The sequence below is a fragment of the Herpailurus yagouaroundi genome, unplaced genomic scaffold, assembly GCF_014898765.1.
Source record: "Herpailurus yagouaroundi ecotype Mexico unplaced genomic scaffold, PumYag 77, whole genome shotgun sequence".
NCBI lineage: Eukaryota > Metazoa > Chordata > Mammalia > Carnivora > Felidae > Herpailurus > Herpailurus yagouaroundi.
This window is the reverse complement of record NW_024412388.1, coordinates 34,554,066-34,576,429: the sequence shown is the minus strand read 5'-3', so window position 1 is coordinate 34,576,429 and position 22,364 is coordinate 34,554,066. Positions and strand designations below refer to the sequence as shown.

Genomic DNA, 22,364 nt, shown 5'->3' with positions numbered 1-22,364 from the left:
GACGCTTAACCGACTGCGCCACCCAGGCGCCCCTAAAACACTAGAATTTCTTAATAGCAACAAATCATCAGTTTCAGATTTCTCCTTAATTAATGTTTGTTGTTATTTTAATAGTTGTTTATTTAGATCAGAATGAAAGCATGGTCCACACACTGAATTGGGTTAATCTCTAGTCTCTTTCTAATCCATAGGTTTCCTCCTCTCTTTTTCTCTCTTTGGCCTTTTCATCTTGGCTCCTGAATCCTTCTAACACACTCCAGTAATCAAGGAAAGAAAATGTCCTTGCTTTCTAGTATGTGAAGATGTTCCCAGGTTTGTCCTATATATTTCTTGCCTCCATCTGAAGTCAGTCATTTTCCAAGGAGTCCTGGTTATTGGAAATGGTATTTAGAGACCACCATCTGGGTGGCTGGGTCGCTCATGTCAGTATGGTTAGTCATTTTTCCCAGGTGTTTTCAGGGGGAAAAAGCCAGGAAATAATTTTTTTAGCATTAATTAATTATTTATTATTATTTTTAGAGAATATGCAGGTGTGGGAGAGGGGCAGAGAGAGAGAGAGAGAGAGAGAGAGAGAGAGAGGCAGAGAGAATCCTAAGCAGGCTCCATACTCAGCATGGAGACCAACATGGGGCTCAATCACATGACCCTGGGATCATGACCTGAGCCAAAATCAAGAGTTGGACACTCAGCCAACTGAGCCACTCAGGCACCACCCATAAACAGAAAATACATCATGCATTTATACTAGTATTCCCAACCCAAATTCAGGATTACAAGATTTGTACTTACTTTCTTTTTCTTATTTAATAGCTTTATTGAGATATAATTCACATGTCATAAAAGTCATCTATGTAAGCTTCCTTTATATTTGTATCTCTTTTCAATTAAGTAGACATTCTTGCCTATAGTGATAGCAACACAATTACTTATCTGCTTTATCTTAATACATATTTACAGATAGATACATGTAGAAAAATATATAATATTTTTAGCATAACATTACTAACACTCTCATTACTAAAAACAATTTAAATATAGTTTCTTTACAGTTCTTTTTATCTCTGGGTATACCCTATTAGAGAAGTACAGACAAGTGACGTTGCTTTTGCCACTTGAAATAATTCTGCTGAGCTTTAATTCGTTAATGGTACGTAGTTAAGTCCATTTGTTTCATTTTGCTTTTGCTTTTTAGGGGTTGCTTATACCCCATTTTAATTTAATTTTGTTTTATGACGATATAACACTTTACCTAGTGCCAAACTAAATTCACAAAACAAGATACATTCAGAGGAGTCTGACATTTATTTCTGTGTCTGACTTCTGTTGCTTCTATTCCCCTACAGTATTTATTTTTTATTATTAACTTCATTTTATTTGTATTTTATTCACATTAGTATTATTCCTACAATGAATTCATTTTTATTTTACCCTTCCTTTTTTTTTTTTTTGAGGTGAGCAAATACACAGTACATATATGTGTGTGCAGAGTACTACTATTCCTTTCTTTATTCAATAAAAATAACATATACTGTTTCGCCTACTGAGGTGTTTTTTTTGTTTGTTTGTTTGCTATACAATATACTGTGGTAATCACTCCATAGTAGTATGTAGAATTATATACTTGATAATATTATTCAGTCCCCTGAGTTGTTGCAATCTTGTGTAAAGTAGGTTCTACCAACAGCGGTTACAGTGAATAACTTCATGCATATGTCTTTTCTCTTTGCCAACATATCTTTGGAATAGATCCCGAGGAGTGGGTTGGTTGGGTCAAAGGGAAAATGCACGTAAGTAATTTTGCTCCATGTTGCCAAATTACGCTCCACAGGGATTGTGCCCCACCAGCCATGTAAAAGTACACTGTCAAACACTGCAATTCGGCCAGTCTGATAGGAGAGAAAAGAGTATCTCTGTGTTGTTTTCATTTGTATCTTTTAGTGTAAGTGAAATTGCACATCGTTATATCTATAAAAGGGCCATTTGCACTCCTTTTTCTATTACCTTGGTTCCTATCTGTTGCTCATTTTTCTATAGGATTACTGGTTTTCCCTTTTTTTCTCCCAGCTTAAAAAAATTATTTTAATGTTTATTTATTTTGAAAGAGAGAGAGAGCGTGCAAGCAGGGGAGTGGCTGAAGTGGGAGCAGAGAGAGAGAGAGAGAGAGAGAGAGAGAGAGAGAGAGAATCTCAAGCAGGCTCTGTGCCATTAGCACATGCACCTGATGTGTGACTCACAAACCGTGAGATCATAACCTGAGCTGAAACTAAGAGACACTTAACCAACTGAGCCACCCAGGTGCCCCTCTCCCAGATTTTTTGAGATATAACTGATATCTAGGTTGTGTCACTGTGTAAGAGTATGATGTGTTGGTTTCTTATACTCATATATTACATTATAATCACCAACATAGTGCTAGCTAACAATCTTCCCTTTTTTGACACCCTGCATATATTAAATATATAAACCCACTGAGACACAATTACAAATATTTCTCCTAGTCTGTTTATTTAACATTTCCTTGGCTTATGGCATTTTCTTGCTTTCTTTTTTCCCCTCATTTTTTGCAATAGGTTTTTTAAAAATGTAGTAAAATTTGTCAACCTTTTACCTTATTCTTTCTGGATTCTGAGTCTTAGTTAGAAAAATTCTCTTCATTCTCAGGTTATGTCTCTTTCCTGGCTAGAATCCCATCCATTTCTCCTGTCTTTCTTGCCAGGACCCTGGACCCCCAGTTCCACTGTCTTTTTGCCCCATCCATTAGGCAAAATCTACCCAGAGATTAATCTAATCCTACACTCTTGCATTCTTTGTACTGCTAGAACACACACACACACACACACACACACACACACACACACACCGCACACTGACGTGAACTGATGCCAATACAAATTCATAGACTTGAACCTTAGGCTGGACCCTCAACTTTGCTCAGTAGCTATTCCAAACCTTCTCCACACTCTACAAATGCTCTATCCTTTCCAACTTTGTTTAAGCAGATTATTTCTTCTCTCACTTCACAGCCCAATCCAGGACACTCAGATAGGAACTCATTCAGTTTCCTGCTTCCTTATCTCACCCTTTCGCCCCCCAAAACTGATCTCTTCAGCATGCTCTGGTTCCCCTTCCTGTTTGTACCCCACCCCCGCACCACCCCGCACCCCGAGGCATACAATCAAGCTCAGGTCTCTCTTATGTGAAAACAAACACACAAACCCACTCAACAAACTTTCCTGACCACATACCCCTTTAGCTATCCATCTCTCACTCTCTCTACGCCTTCGTGGTGAGACATCTAGAAAGAGCAATGGCTATTCTGTCTCAACTCCCCCATCTCCTGTTCACTCCTTAATCTAACATAATTGGGATTTACTCTTCTGAGACTACTATCACACTCCAGCACGGTGCACTATCTGTAGCTCTCTGAACATGCTGGTCTTCACGCGCTTACACGTGCAGTGCCCCCCCGCCCCCACTCTATTCCCCAATCCCCTCCCGTCTCTATCTGCCTGGAAAATCCCTTGTTATTCTTTCAGTTCAAAGGCTATTTCCTCTGGACAACCTTCCCTGCTGCCCCCAGGTAGGCCTGTCGTCTTCCTACAGTGTTTCCACTGCACTTTGCTCAGCCCCCATGAGGTGATTCAGTGCCTGCAGAGGCCTTGGAAGCTGAGCTAGGGGCCATAAACAACAGGAAGTGGGGTGGGTTGATGGTAGAGGTGGTGCATGTATGTGTGTTTGTGTTAATTCTGCAGGTGGCCTGGGCAGAGCCTCATGCTACACCTGGGACAGAACCACGTATAAGTACTCCTTATACTATAAGTATACTATAAGTATAAGTACTCCTTATACCACGTATAAGTACTCCACCCTGGCCAGGCCCCCACACTGGCACACTAGTCTCGGGACAGAAGCCAATTCTGTCCTGAGACTAGTGTGCCAGTGTGGGGGCCTGGCCAGGGTGGAGGTGGCCTCTGAGGTGCAGAAGGACTGGTCAGACTAGCGGGGGTGTGGGACGCCTGACCTGCTTGCCCTGGCCTGGGGGGTAGCAGGGTAGGGTGGGGCAGGCTCAGGCAGACGGGCCCCAGCCTGCCAGCCCAGGGCTCCAGCACGCGAGGCAGCCTTAGGATCAGGTTTCAGTAGGGTGTGTGAGTGCGTGAGAAGGAACAGGGGAAGGAGGAGAGGGAAGTTGCACTGGAACCTGTCCCTCTTTTCTCCTTAGATCCTAGAGCGTAGTTTGGAGACTTGTGGCACTAGGAGGGCACATGGAGGGCACATGATGAGGGTGGGTCTGACCCCTGTGCCTCTCATAACAAGGCTGTGACCGCAGGAACCACAGGCTGCCCTGTCCACAGACCTACAGACTCTATCCAGCTAGCAAGGCAACCCAGGGCCCTCTGAAGATAGCTTTCAGCTCATTTTATGCCCAGTGGTGTGACTGAGGCGCAGTGTAGAAGGTGAATGTCCCCAACTCTGGCTCATCAACCTAAACCACTACTGAAGGTCCAGCACTTAAAAAAAGTTTTTTAATGTTTATTTATTTTTGAGAGAGACACACACACACAAAGTGTGAGCGGGGAAAGGGCAGAGAGAGAGAGAGGGAGACACAGAATCTGAAGCACTGAGCTGGTTAGCACAGAGCCCGATACAGGGCTTGAACTCACGAACTGTGAGATCATGACCTGAGCCGAAGTTGGACGCTTAACCAACTGAGCCACCCAGGCGCTCTGAAGGTCCAGCACTTTAGCCTGTATCCAGAGACCAGCAAGAAAGGTGACTGGGTCTTATCAGGGCGTGAGGAGTACTTATACGTGGGCACCAGCAGACCCAGAGAAGGATCTCCCTCCTATCTCCCACCAACCAAACTGAAAGAGGAGCCTCCAGATGTGGGTTTGCTGGATTAGGATAACACACATCTTCTGTTCTCCATCTGTGCCTGTCTGGCCCTCTAGCTACTCATCCCAGTAAGTGTGAACAGCCTAAGCAGCCCAAGGGACAAAGGGAAGACAGAACCCAGCAGTGGGTCCTGAGGACCAGGGGCCACAACTAATCTGTCTGTTAGATTCAGCCATAGACCTTGGCCCCCCAGAAGTGAGATTGTCATCCAGCAGGGTGAAGGCCAATCCCCACAGATCCACTGTCCCAGAACCTGTTCTGGGGAGTGGGGAGGTGGACAACACAGAGAGACATGGGCTTTCTAGAATCTACCTGGTCTCGTTTCGGATCTTGTTGCAGCAGCCCCACCACAAAAGGCCCTGCACAGTAAGACCTTGGTATACATCCAAGCCAGCAAGATGAGCACTTCCTAAATGCCTCGCAAACTTCTGTCTTCCTGCATATTTCCCTCACTGACCACCTGAATGGGTCCCCTGGAGAACAGGAAGAGAAAGGATGGTCAACCCGTAGGGCAGGTGGACATATGTCCAGGGAGAAGCAGCACAGAGGTAGAGAACACAAACAACAGGTAACAACCAACAAGTCCTGTTCCAAACATCAGCACGCAGTTCCTGCCTCCTTATCCTTTGTGGGACTAGATGGAGTGGAAAATGCCGTCCTATCCAACAACTACTGGCCTACTCGGCACCAGCCCCTGTGCTAAGTGCTGGCTGGGGCCTAAAGGAAAACCAGCCCTGGCCCTTCCCTTCAGGAGCTAGTAGTAGACACAGGTAAACAAATAATCATAAAATGCGTCTGTACATCGTGCATTGTGTAACAGGGATACAAAGGTCTTAGACCGACTTAGGGCTACAGGAGAATCTTCGTGAAGAAGATGACAACAAAACTGAGCAGGGCCTTGAAGGACAAGTAAATGAGCCTGGTGGAGAATGTTAGGAGGAGAGTTCCAGGAGAAGGGTAGTGTAGGCAAAGGCACAGGAGAGAAGAGAATCTTCCCCTCAAGGTATCATTGAGGCCAGACAGAGTAAAGCAGCACGTACCAGGGGTTAGAGTAGCTCAGCCTGGTGACCCCTCCCAATGAATCTGCCCTCTAGTCCCACCCAGGGGGTGGAGCAGTGCGTGAGGAAGGAAGGAGCTGGCGAGTGTATTCCGACTGGTGTAAATAAAGCAGTTGAGGTGTAAACTCTGCACGGAAGGAAAGGCCAAGGCAGGGCATGCATCAGCCCCGCAGGGGTTGGCCTGGTGCCCTGACGCTGTGTCAGGACCAATTTCAAGCCAGATCATCACTGGAAACTCGGGCACTCGGTTCATGCTCTTTCTTGTTGACACCTTGCAGTGGATATCTGCATTCCTTCCCCCTCCCTGAGTAAACGCAGGCTACTTTTCATTCCGTATGGTTCCACTGAGCTGACCTCCCCTCCCCCCACTGCTGCTGGGAGGAGCGCATGTCCCAGGCTGGCCAATCAGGACGGTTCACCCGGAACCAGAGTAACTGGCTTAAAATGGGCAGGCACCTGATCCAAGTGGGACAAATCAAACTCTTCTCTGAGGTTTAATATTTGGCCACTGGGGGATATGGGGGTCTCTTTTTCTCTGATAGTGAGCTGTCATGACCATCTAAGCCAAGAACAGGGCTTGTACAAACTGCAGCCCATAGACCAGATGCCGGTTTCTATAAATAAAGTTTTATTAAAACACAGACATGCGGGGCGCCTGGGCGGCTCAGTCGGTTGGGCGTCCGACTTCAGCTCAGGTCACGATCTCACGGTCCGCGAGTTCGAGCCCCGCGTCTGGCTCTGGGCTGATGGCTCAGAGCCTGGAGCCTGCTTCTGATTCTGTGTCTCCCTCCCTCTCTGCCCCTCCCCCGTTCATGCTCTGTCTCTCTCTGTCCCAAAAATAAATAAACGTTAAAAAAAAAAATTAAAACACAGACATGCTCATTCATTTACCTAATGTCTGTGCCTGATGTCACGCTTTACCAGCAGAGTTAAGTAGCTGTGGCAATCGTTTGTGGCCCACAAAGCCAAAATATCTACTAACTGGACCTTTAAGAAAAAATGGGCTGACCCTGGGCCTAGAGCTGCTGGAGCCATCTTTGTGGCTACATAGAGAAAACAGTCTACATAACAGGCAAACCAAGATGAACCCAGAGCCAAAACACTGGGAGAAAGACACTGTTTGGGTCCTATATTCAGGCGAGCCTGAAGATAGTTCAGCCCCTTGGTACAGGTTTCTACCCACGACAGCTGCTACCTAGAGGAAAAAGTTTAAGCTCTTTCCTCTGGTTTATGAAGCCCCTGTGATCTGGCTCCTGTCTACCTCTCCTGTCTCAGATACCCCCTCCTCCCTTTCCCTAAGTGCTACCCATACCCAACTATGTAGAGTTTCTGTAACCTGCCAGACTCTTTAATGCCTCCATGCTTTCATACATGCTATTCCCTTCGCCTGGAATTTTCCTCTCCTTTTCACTCACAGGCTGAATTTCTGCTCATTCTTCAACCGGATCCCAGCACCTCTACCTTCTGAAGGTAAGAATCCTGGGGCGCCTGGTGGCTCAGTCGGTTAAGCATCCAACTCTTGATTTCGGGTCAGGTCATGATCCTACGGTTTGTGAGATCGAGCCCCGTGTCGGGCTCCATGCTTTCAGTGCAGAGCCTGCTTAAGATCCTCTCTCTCTCTCTTTGCCTCTTCCCCACTTGTGCTCTCTCTCTCAAAATAAATATTTTTAAAGTTTATTTATTTATTTTGAGAGAGAGAGAGCAAGTGGGGGAGGAGCAGAGAGAGAGAGAGAGAGAGAGAGAGAGAGAAAATCCCAAGCAGGCTCTGCACTGCCAGCACAGAGCCCGACACAGTGCTCAAACCCACAAAGTCATGAGATCATGACCTGAGCTGAAACCAAGAGTCAGACACTTAACCAACTGAGCCACCCAGGTGCCCCTCTCTCAAAATAAATAAACTTAAAATAAAATAAAATAAAATAAAATAAAATAAAATAAAATAATAAAATAGAATAAATAGAATAAATAAAATAAAATAAATAGAAAAAATAAAATAATAAAATAGAATAAATAAAATAAAATAAAATAGAATAAGTAAAATAGAATAAATAAAATAAAATAGAAAAAATACAATACAATACAATACAATACAATACAATACAATACAATAAAGGTAAGAGGTCTTCCTTGAGTCACACAGGGCTGACGGGGCCTTCCTCTGGTCTCCATGGTTCCTTGTGCACTCTGTCCTCATGGCACTTACCACACACTAGTGCAATTGCCTGCTTCCCCACAAGACCGTGTGGTAGCCCTGGCACACGGCCAAGCACACACAGGTGTTCTGCAAACGCCTGCTGGCCAGAAGCAGGGGGAGCAGCTCAGGTGGGGGACTCCACAGTGTGGACCCTGGTGGGCCCCTCCAGGCCTAATTTTTGCTCCGCTATTGAGGTCTGGGGGCTGCCTTCTTGGGGCTTCTCATGGAAACTTGGATCTCCCTGCTCCAAATGGCCAGGCTTCTAGCGACGTTTCTATTGTTTCAGAGCAAACCCTTCCTGAATCTGAAACACGGCCAGCTACTGCCCCTCGGCCTGCTCTAGGACTGTGGCCGCAGACAGACTGGAGCCACATGTATGACATGTATGACAGTCAGGGAGGCCTATGCTGAAGGAGGAGAGGAAAGGCTGAGCCAGGCGCCCTTCAGGGAGCAGTGCCCAGGCTCCTGCTTGACAGGGCTCCCACTGACGATGTTGACAGCCTGTGCTCAGTGTGGATGAAGGAGGGGGGGAAGGGGCTGAGACTTCCTAGCGAGGGGAGGGAAGCACGGGAGGCAAAGGGGAGAACTGTGAGCTGAGAAGCTGCTGAGAGGCAAGCACTCCTCTCCCTGTGAGAGCGTGGGTGATGGCCAGACTGCCCATGGGGGCCATGTGTCTTTGGTGCCCACCATCCATCTTGTCAACGTGTGCTACAACAGCTCAGAGTCCCTGCCTTCGAGGATGATGGGTAAAGCAGCAAAGCACAGACAGACACAGCTGTGAAATATCTGACAAGGGCCACAATAATCACAACAGTAATGACAGCAGTTTACAGTTATCGAGACCTTACTACATTCTGGACGCCGCTCTAAGTGCTCTACGCGCATTATCTTTTTTCATCCTCACAACACCCTCATGGAGTGGGACTACTTGCACCTGTATTTTTACTGATCACACTGCCTGTGGGAATAGAATACACTCAAGCCACCCACCCCTCTGGGAAGCACGTTATTGGGGCTGGAGAGAGGACCGAGCCAGACTGCAGGGGACTGAGGAGGGAGAGAAGTAAGTGTTCAGGAGAGCTCAGGCCATTTCTAAAGAAACTTGGTAGTGAAGGAGAAGACAGAAATAGGATGATAGCTGCTGAGTAGGGGGGTGGGTAGGCAATGAGCGTGTTTGTATCTGGCCAGAAGGAGACGAGCAGAAGAGAGAGGGGGTGCAAGAGACGGGGCAGGGGGACAAGGGAACGAGGCCCAAGGAGGGTGGGGGACAGGATCCAGAGTAGAAGGGGAGGGACACAGAAGGCAGGATACCTTCTTCCTGGAAACAGGGGGGCAGGATGTGAAGATGGCCACTCTGATAGGTGTGGCTACAGACAGGGGAACCTGAGAGAATGCTTCCCAGACAGACTCTTTGCTCTGGGAAATGCCTGGGGCTGGGGATTTGGGGGATTGTGGGTATGAAGGTGTAGACTGCAGTAACCTGTGAATGGTGAAGACTGGAACAGTGACCGTGATAAGTCCACCAGGGACAAGGAGCGCTGAGCAGTGCTGACACTCAGAAGAGGCTGAGGCCATGGAGCCCCAGTGGGGCCCATGCATGCGTTGTGTTCTCCATCAGCAGCTCAGCGGCCCAGAAGGAGAAGCAGAGACATAGTTGGATGAATACAACAAGCATGGGCATTGCTGTATCGGGTTCGTTGGAAGGATTGGAACATAACGGAACTCAGAGAAATGATGAGAGTACCACTGATGCCTAAGACCATACTCCTTGCTGCCTTAGGGCCTTTACTCTGCCTGGAACGTTCTTCCTCCAGATATCCATTTGGCCTATTCCCTCTTCTCCCTCCAGTCTTTATTCAAATGTCACCTCTCCCACAAGGTGAACTCTGACCATCCTATTTAACACTGCAATCTGCTCCTACCCGCCTACCATACTTTCTTTTTTCTCTACAGTATTTATTTTGTTCTGATTTACTAAATAATTTCCTGATTCATTGTTTAGTGTCTGTGCTTCCCTGGTAGGACATAAGCTTCGTGAAGGTAGGATTTTGAGGTGAGGACATTATCCTAGATTATCCAGGTGAGCCCTTATGCATTCACAAGTGTCCTTATAAGAGAGAGGTGGAGAGAAGTTTTCCCACATGCAGAAGAAAAGGCAATATGACCACAGGGGCAGAGACTGAAGTGATGTGGCCACAAGCCAGGGAACATCAGCAGCCATGAGAAGCTGGAAGAGGCAAGGAACAGATAATCTCCCAGAGCATCCCAAGGGAGTGTGGGTCCTGCTGACACTTTGATTTGTGCCCAGTGACGCTTGTTTTGGACTTCTGGCTTCCAGAACTGTGAGAGAATAATTTGTTATAGCAGCTACAGGAAACTCACACAAGTACACTATTTTCTCAGGCCCAGACATAAATGAAATTCTTAGAAGAAGGCTTCAGCCATTTTTTTTCCCCTCTGCTTAGACACAGTGATAGTGAATGAGCAGGAGCTGTCTTGTCGTATGAGACCTCTTGCCGTCAGAGGAGAGGGCTGGGGCAGGCAGTCCAGGGGCACAGGGCAGTTGTTGCTGACCACCATCTACTCTGCATCCCCCCACAGCTTACGGGCCCAGGAAGGACTGGAAAAAAAAGACTAGAAAACATGACTGTCTTAAATACCCAGATGCTTATGCCCAACTGGTGGTTGCCAAATTTCCGTCTCAAATCCAGACCTATATCCTGTGCTCAAGACTTATTATCCAGCTGCATCTGGAGTGTCTTGGCCAAGATATCTCACTGGCACCTGAGTTCAACATATTTTTAAAAAGGAATCCATGATCTTCCCCTAAACCTATGCCTCTTCTCTTTTGTTCAGTGAAGAGCACCCAAGTCACAGACTAAGGGGCAACCTACCTGGCTGCTCGCTGCTTCTGGGGTCTCAGGGTGGCCTCGCTGCTTCTATCGGCAGGGAAGCTGAAGGCTGTGCCATCTGTGCTGGCCACAGAAGCCTGAGCCTCTGACCCAACGTGCTGGATTATGTCACACACCTCTTCACTGGCCGAGGGTGGACAAGGCATCAATGCAGACTGCTCTTGGAATTTCCTCTGCAGGTCGCCCTGGGCCCTATAGCTGGGCATGCTGTTCCTACAGGGAAGTACTCTAGCCGTCTTCTTTCGTCCAAGGGCCCCAGCTTTGCTCTGGACTTTGGAGGCTTTGGGTGAGGCTGCACGGGCGGGATGTTCTCTCTCCTAACGCTACACCAATTGCCAAATGGAATGGGTCAAGCTAGTGACAGATGGGAATCCCACCAGTCACAGTGTTACTGTTCAGATCCACAGAGAGAACAGTCTCACAATAAGAATTCCAGCCCACGTGAAACACAGACGCGGCTACTTGCACTATTTCCGCCACCTTTTGCCTCCACACAGATGGCCTGGCCCCTGCAAACCCAAGAGGCCCTACATCTGCACAATAAGCTGAGAGGTGTCCCGAGAGACAGACTCTCTTATCACCATGTCTTACACTTCCCGCCATATCCTTAATACTCAGGAGAGTACCTAGCATATTGTAGTTAATCAACGAACAAATGAATGGCCAGCCACAACATGTGGGCCCTGCACATGAGGCAGGGATCTGTCAGAGCCGTAAACCAAATTGAACCAGCATTCAATTTCCTCTTTCACATCCATCCATCCTGTGCTCCGCTACTTAGCTCTGCATGGCCATCTAGCCAACCACCCGGAAGGAGGACCAGAGACTTGCTAGAGTCATTCCATATACTTTCCCAAGACATGCATTGCTAATGCCTGGTAGAATAAAGGGTCCTGCACACAAGCAGGCCCCAGCCCATCCTGCCCTTCCTTGGAAGATCTTCAGATTGCGCTGTTATCCCTAGAGTAACTTGTTCCGTTGATCAAATTTTTGGATCAATAAGTGATGCGATGCTTTTGACTGGTTAGTCTAGATCAAAATCACTCGGAGGTGGTTTTATTCTCCGAGGTCACCCCAACCTAAATTGTTGACTCATGTTGAGGTCTGTTGTCCCTGTTGGTTGATTGATAAGGTCTCTTTGAGCCAGTAATTAAAGCTCCATAGGGTCTTCTTGTCTTGTTATTATATTCCCGTCTCTTCACGGGAAGGTCAATTTCACAGATTGGAAGTAAGAGACAGTAAAGCCCTCGTGTGGCCATTCATACAAGTCCCTATTTAGGGAACGAGTGATTATGCTACAGAAGTTTCATATCATTGATATCATTGACCTAGGTTCAAATCCCTAATCTTACCTACTGATACCTTATAACAGAGATTAAGTGACTTAATCTCTTATACTTGACAGCCGAGACCCTCACTTCTGATGCTTGACAGGCTCTCTTCCCCTTATGATCTTTGCTGACTTTCTGATCTCTGCCAGCCTTGACTGTGGCCATAGACTGGTTCCCAGATTTGGTGAAGTCTAGCACCACCTTCCTTAGCAGGCTCCTGTTCCCTCAACTCCAGTCTCAGTGTAAAATAAAGTGCAGAAGAGAAGCCCTAAAGCAGTTATCGTCAGTCTCAATACTTGTAGCATATTCCTTCTTCACAAAGCCAGGAACAGGAAAGATGAGCTTCCTTCTAAACTAGAAACTGGTAAACTCCAAGGGGGGGGGGGGGCTGCCTTGACCTCCCCTCTCCTGGTGATCTTATTCTCTACCCCACCTCACTTATTTACTCCTAAATTATACCCTAGACCGGGTCATTACTGATAACCAAAGCCCTCTCTAATCCCAATCTCATACTGTCTCTCTGGCCACGTCCACCTCTGTGAGCACAGCTCACCTACTCTTGTAGCTAAATTCCCATCCTTCAACCCACTAGACCTTCAAGCCATAGGTTCTGCCATCTTTTCAGTGTCCTTCAGCTCCTCTGTTCATACTGTAATTCTTACCCATCTTGAATTACACATCAATCATAATAATCACTTCCTTAATTCGCCCTCAGCTTCTTCGCTCCTCTCTCAGTCAGCTAAAACACAACCGTGGCTGAATTCTGCTCCCTACCTACTCTGGGCATGTGCCTGCACAGGTGAAGGAAGCTGGCTGGAGAAAGATGCACACTGGTTTATCTTTTTTTTTTTTTTTAAGATTTAAAAAAAATGTTTATTTATTTTGAGACAGAGAGAGAGCGAGAGAGTGAGCATGAACAGGGGAAGGGAAGAGAGAGAGGGAGAGAGAGAGTCCCAAGCAGGCTCTGCGCTGACAGCATGGAGCTGGACGTGGGGCTCGATCTCATGAACCGTAAGATCCTGACCTGAGCTGAAATCAAGAGTCAGACGCTTAACTGACTGAGCCACCCAGACACCCCTTGTCTCACCTTAACTGCGAATGAGTGAGGCCCCTGTGCTGCCTGGCAACCATACTATATGTTACTAGCTCATTCTCTGGTTCTAGATAACTATTCACACCTTCTCCTCTTGTCATGTCCCCAACACCTCCTCCCTCATTCTTGCTGTCCACAGATGGTGTCACTTACCACGGCACCAAAAAGAGCAGAAACAGAACAGAGTTTCCATAAGCTCCCTATCACCACTTGCCTGCATCTGTGCCCCCAGTCTCTACTTTCTTTCCTATTTGAAGTCTCCATACTCACCACTGGGCCAGCTTTTGTTCCCTAGACCTGATCCCTTCCCATTTTCTACAGACACTGCTCCGGGAAGTCTTCACTCCTGCATCATCTCATTTCTCGCTTATTCCCGTTAGCCTAGAGATATTATTTTCCCCCCATGATGAACTTGCCCCTGCCCCCTCTCTTTTAAAGCTTTAACATTTTCACTTTCCCAACTCTCTATTACAAAAAAATCAAACATACAGAAAAGTTGAAAGAATAATACAATGATCACCTATATATCTACCACCTAGATTCATGCATTTGCTTCTTTCTCTTTACAGAAACACACCTTGAAAGGGTTGCCTACACCTGCCATCTCTAAGCTCTCTCCTCCCATGTGTCCTGAATCCATTCTAATGACTCCCTCTCAACTCATCATTCAAGGTCACCAACTTTCTTTTTAAAAAAAATTTTTTTTAATGTTTATTCATTTTTGAGACAGAGGGAGACAGAGTGCAAGTGGGGGATGGGCAGAGAGCGAGGGAGACACAGAATCTGAAACAGGCCCCAGGCTCTGAGCTGTCGGCACAGAGCCCGACGCGGGGCTCGAACCCACGAACCGTGAGGTCATGACCTGAGCTGAAGTCAGACGGTTAACTGACTGAGCCACCCAGGTGCCCCGTCAAGGTCACCAACTTTCATGTTGCTACATCCAATGGTCAATTCTTATTGACCTATTAGTAGAGTGACCACACAACATTCTGATCTTCCTGGGACGATCGTGGATTCCGTGTCTCATCCTGGAGTAATTACTAAAAGTGTCCTGGTTTGGACAACAATTCATAGGCGCACCCTACCTACGAGCAACGTATGATACAGTTCATCGTTCCTCTTAAAAGACTTTCAGAATTTGGTTTCCAGAAGGCCACACTTTCCTGGTTTTCCTCCTGTGACATTGGGCATTCTTCTTTCTCCTTTGCAGATTCTTCTGCATCTTCCACAGCACTAAATGTCAGTTTGCCCAACGCCTCAGTCCTTGCTTTTCTTCCGCATCTGCATTCACTTATTTGGCAGTCTCTTCCATTTTCACAGCCTGGACCTCTCCCCTGAATGCCAGACTTGCACATTCTCCTGCCTTCTCGATACCTCCACTTTCATGTTTATGAGGCCTCTCAAATTTTACATGTTTAAACTCGAGTTCCCGATACTCCCCCGAAAACCTGCTTTTCTTGCAATCATCTCTCCATCTTGGTAAAAGGCACCTTCTTTATGCTTCTAGTTGCTCAGGCTAAACACTGGAAGTCAGCCTAGATTCTTTTCTTTCTCTCACACCCACATCTGAGCCGCTGGCAAACCCTGTCATCTTTACCTTCAGGATATCTCTTCTTACCGCCTCCGCTGCTTCCACCGCGGTCCGAGTCACCATCTTCTCTCTGGTAGATTATTATAACGGTCTCCTAATTGGACTCCTGACCTTCCTGGCAACAGTCGACTCTCATCAAGGCAGTCAGAATGATCCTGTAAAACCTATGACACTCCTCTGCCTATTCCTCCATCCTTATTATGACCTACAATATCCCCAGGCTTTGGACTTCTCTTAACTTTCAGACTTCATCTCTTATTATTCTCCACTCCAGCAACACAGGCCTCCTTCCTGTTCTGGGATCCCACCTCAGAGCTTTTGCACTGGCTATTCCCTGTCCCCAAAGGGCTCTTCCCTCAGATGTCAGCACACCCCCCCCCCCCAACATCCTTCAGAGTCTTACGAAAGTGTCATCTTCCCTGGGAGGGCTTCCCCAGGCACCTTATCTAAAGTGGCAACCCGTGGGGCACCTGGGTTAAGCGTCTAACTTGAGGCTCAGGTCATGATCTCATGGTTCCTGAGTTCGAGCCCTACATCGGGCTCTGTGCTGACAGCATAGAGCCCATTTCGGATCCTCTGTCTCCCCCCACTGCCTCTCCTCCAAGCATTTGCTCTTTCTCTCTCTCTCTCTCTCTGTCTCTCTCTCTCCCTCAAAAATAAACATTAAAAGGGGTGCCTGGGTGGCTCAGTCAGTTAAGCGTCTGACTTCAGCTCAGGTCATGATCTCACGGTCTATGGGCTGGAGCTCCGCGTCGGGCTTTGTGCTCAGAGGCTGGAGCCAGCTTCGGATCCTGTCTCCCTCCCTCTTTGCCCCTCCCCTGCTGGTGCTCTGTCTCCCTCACTTTCAAAAGTAAACATAAAAAAATTTGTTTAATAAAAAATAAACATTAAAAAAAAACTTAAAAATAATGTGGCAACCGTTCCCTAACTTTCTAGTCCCCACTCCTGCTTTAGTTTTCTCTGGTACTCCCCACTATCATTTTACTTACATGTCTTGATTTTTTTTGCCTGCTTCCACTAGAATATGAGCTCCACGAAGGCAGGGATGTTTGTGTATTTATTTTGCTCACTGCTGTATCTCCAGCACCTGGAGCAGCACCTGATGCCTAGCAGGCACTCCATAAATATTTGTTGAATGAATGAATGTAAAATGGGGCTAACATCCCCACCTCACGGATTACCGTGGAGATGAAATGAGATAAAGCATGCAAAGTTCCTGGCACACCATGTTGCTCAATAACTGTCAGCTTCCTTCACCTCCCTCCCTCCCCTCCCAGTTTTGGTATCAGCCATGCCCTCCCTCTCCCTCGGGGAGTGCCGGGTCAGAGGCAGGGGTGATGGCAGTAGCTGCCTTACCAGCAACCACCGAAAGCCCTCCCGGGATTCCCTCAGTCCCGAGATGTAGCCCTGCTCCCAGACACTGATTTCTCTGGTGAGGTGTGAGCCACCTCGCTTTAACTCAGGAAGCTGGAGGCTCCAGAATGACTAAGTGAGGCTTTCAGAAACCCCATCTGCGACCAGATCTTTGTATCGAAGGCCCAGGGACTGTGGTGCCCAGTACCCCAGCTTCTCGCGCACACCCCAGCAACACTGCTCTGACGTGCCTCACCCCTGGGCGAACGTCTTAGTCTCGCAGGTTTGTGCAGTGACACTACCTCACTGTCTCCCCAGCCGTCCTCCAGAATTCTCTACCACAGTGCTTCTGGGCCCCTCCACGTTACAGTGTGCAACCTGCCCATGACTTTGCCCACTTCGTTTCAGGAAGCCCAGTGTGCTCTGTGCCCCAGAGACTACTGCTGTCCCCACACACAGGAGGGTCCCGGGAACTAACATCCTTGGCCAGCTGCCGGCCAGGCACAATCCGTTCTGGCTATGGCCGCTCCCTTCTGGAATGGCCTGAGTCCTGTCCCTGCCCTGACTCTGGGCATGCTTCTCCTCACTTTAGGAACTGAGGCAGGCCTGGGGTTACCTCTTTTAGCATCCCTGCCCCTATACTTGGATGACTAAGCCAGCTGGAGAAAACCCTCACAAGCACAACTGGTGCCACTACAGATCCCTGGTCTCCCACGTGGCCTGCTCTGCTGCTTGGCGGTCTTTGGGCTGCCCATTCTCCACAGTGGCCTCATAAGTGTCTTTCACTCTTCCCAAACCTCCATCCTAGCACCCCGCCCTCATGTGCAGCACGTGAACCCATCTCCTGCTTTCTAGGGAAAATTAAAGCCACCAGCAGGGAATCCCTTCACTCTTGCACTGCACTTACAAGCCCATCCATGTTTCTACCACTCTCTCCTCTTGAGATCAAAGGCCAGTCCCTCCCCTCCCTGTCCTCAGGGACCTTGTGGTGCCACCCACCCAGTCATTCTCTCCTGTGTTCCCACCTCTCCTCTCTGTGAACAGGACTCTCCGACACCCTCTTCACTCTCATGGCCATACCCTCTTCCCTCCCTCACTCCCCAAAGAGTCCACACACACCGACCACAGGTCCTGCTTCACAATTCAGCCCGAAGTGTGGCCTCCTCCAGGTCTCCTACCCCAGAGGCATAGGTCTCACCCAAGACTTCTCTGTCTCTAGTTCCAACCTCTGAGGCCCCGTTCCTGCCTTGCCTCTGACAGGTTTCAAGCCTCTTATTCTCAAAACACGTGTTCTGACACTGGACCAGACTAAGCAAAGGCTGACCGTTCTCAGCCTGATCTCAGACCTTCCTAGGAAGCCCTTCCTCTCCCCTGTCTCTGGTCCCTGAGCGCTGACTTCGCCTGATCCCATCTTCCGGCTCCCTTGTTCTTGGCCTGGCCTGTGACTGCTAGGGGCTGGTGGCACATCCGAACCTCCTGCTGGATTGAAATTCAGCAGGGTCTGTGTGGTTCCTATTTGCATCCTGCATGGTGCTTACACTCTCACCTACTGTTTTGCATTATAATAGGAATCTTTTATCCTCACAAAAGCCATGTGAAGTGAGCAGGGTGGGCATTTCCCCTCATTTACAGATGAAGAGACTGAGGTTCAAAGAGTTTAAGTGAGTCGTCCAAGGTGAAAAGGTGCTAAGCCAGGTCTGAAACCTGGGATTTCTGATTTCAAAGTCAGCGTGCCTCCTAGGACTCTGCAATGCTGATTTAAAGGATGTGTCTTGGAAGTGCGCCTGGGTGGCCCAGTCGGTTGAGCGTCTGACCCTTGGTTTCAGCTCGGGTCGTGATCTCATGGTTCGTGAGTTTGAGCCCCACATCACCCTCTGCGCTGACAGTGCGGAGCCTGCCTGGGATTCTCTTTCTCCCTCTCTCTGTCTCTCAAAATGAATAAACTTAAAAAATAAAAAATAAAAAAATAAAGGATGTGGCTTGTGGATGGAGCTCTCAGACACCACATGGGGGTTGTGACAACATCCCAGAAGAGCATGTGGCCAATGTCCTCTCGGATAGACTCAGTCAGGTATAAGACACGGGTAGCAGAGTGGGTGAGGTGGTAGGACAGTTCAAGGGTTTGGCAGCTGGTGCACAGCTCTGTTCATGCCTACGAGGTCAGTGGCAAGATTCTGTTTTAGGCTTATCTTGGTCACTGTTCTTACGTATATTGTTTGCATAGGGATAGAATCGCTTGGTCATCAAATCTACAGAAGACAAAGAAAGGAAAGAAACAGCTTATGCTGGAGGTCTAAGGAGGATCCAGAAAGCTCCAGACAGGCAGCTACATGGCCAGGCCTGGTTTAGGCCCATAAATTCCACCATACATGCTGAGTAGGACAGGGATAGGGATTTGGCATCAGCATGTATAAAATAAGCTTCCAGTCTATGAGACGTGCCCGCTAAAGTAGTGTCTCTTGGAGTTCAGTCACTATAAGGAACATCAAAAATAGGGAAATGCCTAGCCCACTATCCTCTGTGCCTGCAAGGCTACCTCTGAGTGAGCCTGAGCTCCATTCTGGGTGTCTCCTAAGGGAACAGCAATAAAGTGGACCTGCCCCAGAGAAGAGGACTACCATGACAGCAAGGGGCCTTCCGTAATTCAAGGGAACTAAGGTGTTGCAGGCTCAAGATCAACAACTTCAAATCTCTGACCATCTGATAGAGGGGATCCAATTTGTTCTGCGTGGCTCTGACAGGCACAATTAGGCCCATAGGTGGAAGTCACAGAAAGACAGATTTTGCCTTTTCTTAGTTAAAACTCTCTAGTTACGGAGGATCTTGAAATGGATGGGCTGTTTCTGCAGGTTAAGAGCCTCTGGTTCTTGGGAATGGGGGTAGACTGGGCAATCTCCATGGTTCAGAGACACCGGGTTCTAGATCTACCAAGCCCGGGGAAATGGCAAGAATCATCTCCTCCATGGGCCTCCCCGGGGTGAAGCTGGGCTGGAAGTGGTGGCAGGTCCAGCCTCCAGTACCACCTCCATGGTTGAGGCTGCAAATTCAGTCACTCAGTGCTAGTGTCTGGGGACTTTCTTGGTAGGGCTGTCTACAGCTTGGTTAACTTGTCTTCTTTCTTTAAAAGGAAAAACTTCAGAAAGGGGGGAGGCTGTGGGAGACTATTTCCATCTCGGGTATCTATTCCAAAGCTCTGGTGTTTTGCCAGGATTTAAGCATGGTATACACGACACTGTTAAAAATAACTCCTTGATTGAACAGGAGGCGTGGGAGAGAGGGGACAGCCAGGCAATTTTGCTGGAGGGTCAGGAGGTGAATGTGGAGATGAAACTTGTACCCAGAGATCCTGGGAAGGTTTTATTCCAGAAGAGTTATGTAGACTCAAAGCCTTAAGGACCACAGAAATACTATCCCTCAATGCTCCTTTTCAGAGAATTACCCAATAAGTGCCCTGCTTTGGGCATGCCTAGGACATAAACAAGCTACCAGTTTTGAAGGGCTCTCCCAGGATTGAGTCTGCCATTTTTTGGTCCGTGATTGCCAGCCTATGAGACAAAGGTCAGGGAATAACAACAAGAAGTTGAAGCCAAGAGAGGTTAACAATGTCAAAAGCCACAGAGAGGTCAAAGCCACAGAGGCCAGAGAAAGGTCTACTAGATTTAGCTATTGGGAGGTCCTTGTGATCATATGTGAAGTCTTCCAGACTTTTCCTTCTCTAACCATAGCATAAATGGAATTATCTCATATGTACTGTTTCACAGCTTGCTTTTGAAAAATTTAACAATAAATTGTGGGGTCGTGACAATAAATATAATCTGACATCATTTTTTATGACTACATAGTATTTCATCATGCGGGCATACTATATTTACTTAATCAGTCTCAACTAAGAGACATTCATGTTGTTTCCAATTTTTTGCTATTATAAACATGCTGCAACAAGCATCAGATTACAATAACTTACATGCACAGACATGATTATGTCCTTCTGTTAAGTATTTAGAAGTAGAATTGCTGGATCAAGTGGAATCCACATTTTATATTTTATTACACATTGCCTACGTTGCCCTCTATAATTTTGGGGAGAACAAAATGCTGTTCTCATGACTTCCTCCAATCTTTCGAGCCACTCTCTCTCCTCTTTCTCCCTTATGTGTTGGGATTCCCCAATTACGTCCTTCTGTTTCCTTCTTCCTCCCCAAATTACAAACTCAAATGCCTACGAGAGCCAAGAAGGTACTGTAAATACAGGAATTGGGCCAGATGTGAGACAGTAAGAAGTGGCAGGGTTATAGCAAGCTGGAACATACACACTGCCTGAAAGCATTCACATTACTTGAAAACACTGTGCCAGCCACACAAAGCATGTCTGCAGGTGGGTTTAGCCGGTAAACTACTAGTTGGGACCCAGTCTATACACTTTTCCTACAGTACCTCATCCACTGCCAAAACTCCATCTATATGCTGACAGCTCCCACTGCATCATCTCTGGCCCTGACCTCTCCTCCTGGACTCCAGACTCATGCACGCAAATGACTACTCTACATCTCCCAAGCGTCCTCAAAGCATCTCAAAACCATCATGTCCACAACCAAGTTCACTATCTTCATCCTTTCCTCTCCTCCTGACAAAAGCCAGAAGCCTAAAACCAGAAATAACTGCCCTTCTTTGCAGGTCCCCTATCTCAATGAATGGTACCCTCAGTTTTCCTATCTGGAAGCCAGAAACCTTGGGAGTCATTCCAGATTCTTCTCTCGCCCTAGCCTTCCAAATTATCAAATCAATTCAATAGGCATAATAAGCACTTCCTTGAGCACCTCATCAGTACCAGGTGCTATTAGGTGCTAGGACTGACCACAAAGATGGATGATATGCAGCCCCTGCCCTGGAGGGGGAGACAGATAACAATGTCATGATCAGATGTGGCGGTGGTGGTGTGGTGGTAGGAGAAACACCATACAAGATGTTCTGGGATAAGAGAAAGGGCATTCTTTGATTCTATTTCCTAAGTGTTCCTCAAATAATCCCTATTCTCCATCCTCACAGGATTGCCATTTTCAGTGACTGCAACAGTGTTGTAACTGATCTCCACGTTTCCAAGTTCTCTCCTCCAATTCATCTTCCATACTGGGTTAGAACAATCTTTCCAAATAGCAGATCTGGCCATGTCTTTCTCTCATCTTTTGTCTAAAACATTTCAATAATACCCCATGCTATTCAGGATAGAATAAAAATCCTTTCAGAATGACTTGTAAGGTGTCCCAGGATCTGGCCCTGGATGACTTCTCTAGTCCCGTCTTCCAGCATTATAGGACATAACCCTACACCCTGAACATGCCAAACCACTGGCAGCTCTCTGAATACCCTTGTGTGTCTCATGCTCTTGGTTTATGCATTCCCTCTGTCTAAAACACCTGCCCTATCATTTCTCATTTGCCTAATTCCTATGCAATCTTTAAGACTTGGATAAAATATCACCTCCTTCAAAAATCCTTCCCTTACCACTTCACCAAAAAAGATGGCTTCTCCAGGTATTTTCTGTTACACACCCTCCCCTACTCCCTACTGCAGGCTGATAGCAGGGGAGGGAAAGGAACTTCTGAGACATTTTGCCCTTGCTGCTGAAGGGGACCATGACACGTCCTTACCTGGAGGTCGTTGAGAACAGGCAGTGTTCAGAAACCATGGGATTGTGGGGCAGACAGTGAGCAATTCCAGAGGTCAGGAGACCAGAAAAAGGCACAGTTCTTTGGCTCTGGTTGGGCATAGCCTTGAGGAGCTCATGAATATTTCTGGTCCATAGACTACATATTTTGAGGAGCTACTGACATGACCTATCCTACCCACTGACATTTAAAGCACCCACTCCTGCCAAATACAAAACAAAACAAAAACAAACAAAAAAAGAAAGCAAGTTTCAACTAAATGATGGTGAGATA

At 47.3% G+C, this 22,364-nt stretch overlaps 1 protein-coding gene and 1 long non-coding RNA gene across 6 annotated transcripts in view; one reads left to right on the top strand and one right to left on the bottom strand.

Moving 5' to 3' along the window:
- The window catches only part of ST3GAL3 (ST3 beta-galactoside alpha-2,3-sialyltransferase 3), a 201,798-nt gene that overhangs the window by 32,169 nt on the left and 147,265 nt on the right, over positions 1 to 22,364 (bottom strand). The gene's annotated exons all lie outside the window — the stretch shown is intronic.
- Positions 1 to 22,364, top strand: part of LOC121026996 (uncharacterized) — a 30,146-nt gene that overhangs the window by 4,533 nt on the left and 3,249 nt on the right. Inside the window, exons 1-2 of one of the 2 annotated variants that reach the window (XR_005788524.1) lie at positions 6,041 to 6,051; positions 12,205 to 12,295. This is a non-coding gene — a long non-coding RNA (uncharacterized LOC121026996). Of the gene's footprint in view, positions 1 to 6,040; positions 6,052 to 12,204; positions 12,296 to 22,364 lie in introns of those variants that run through there. The other variant, XR_005788525.1, reaches the window with a different exon arrangement.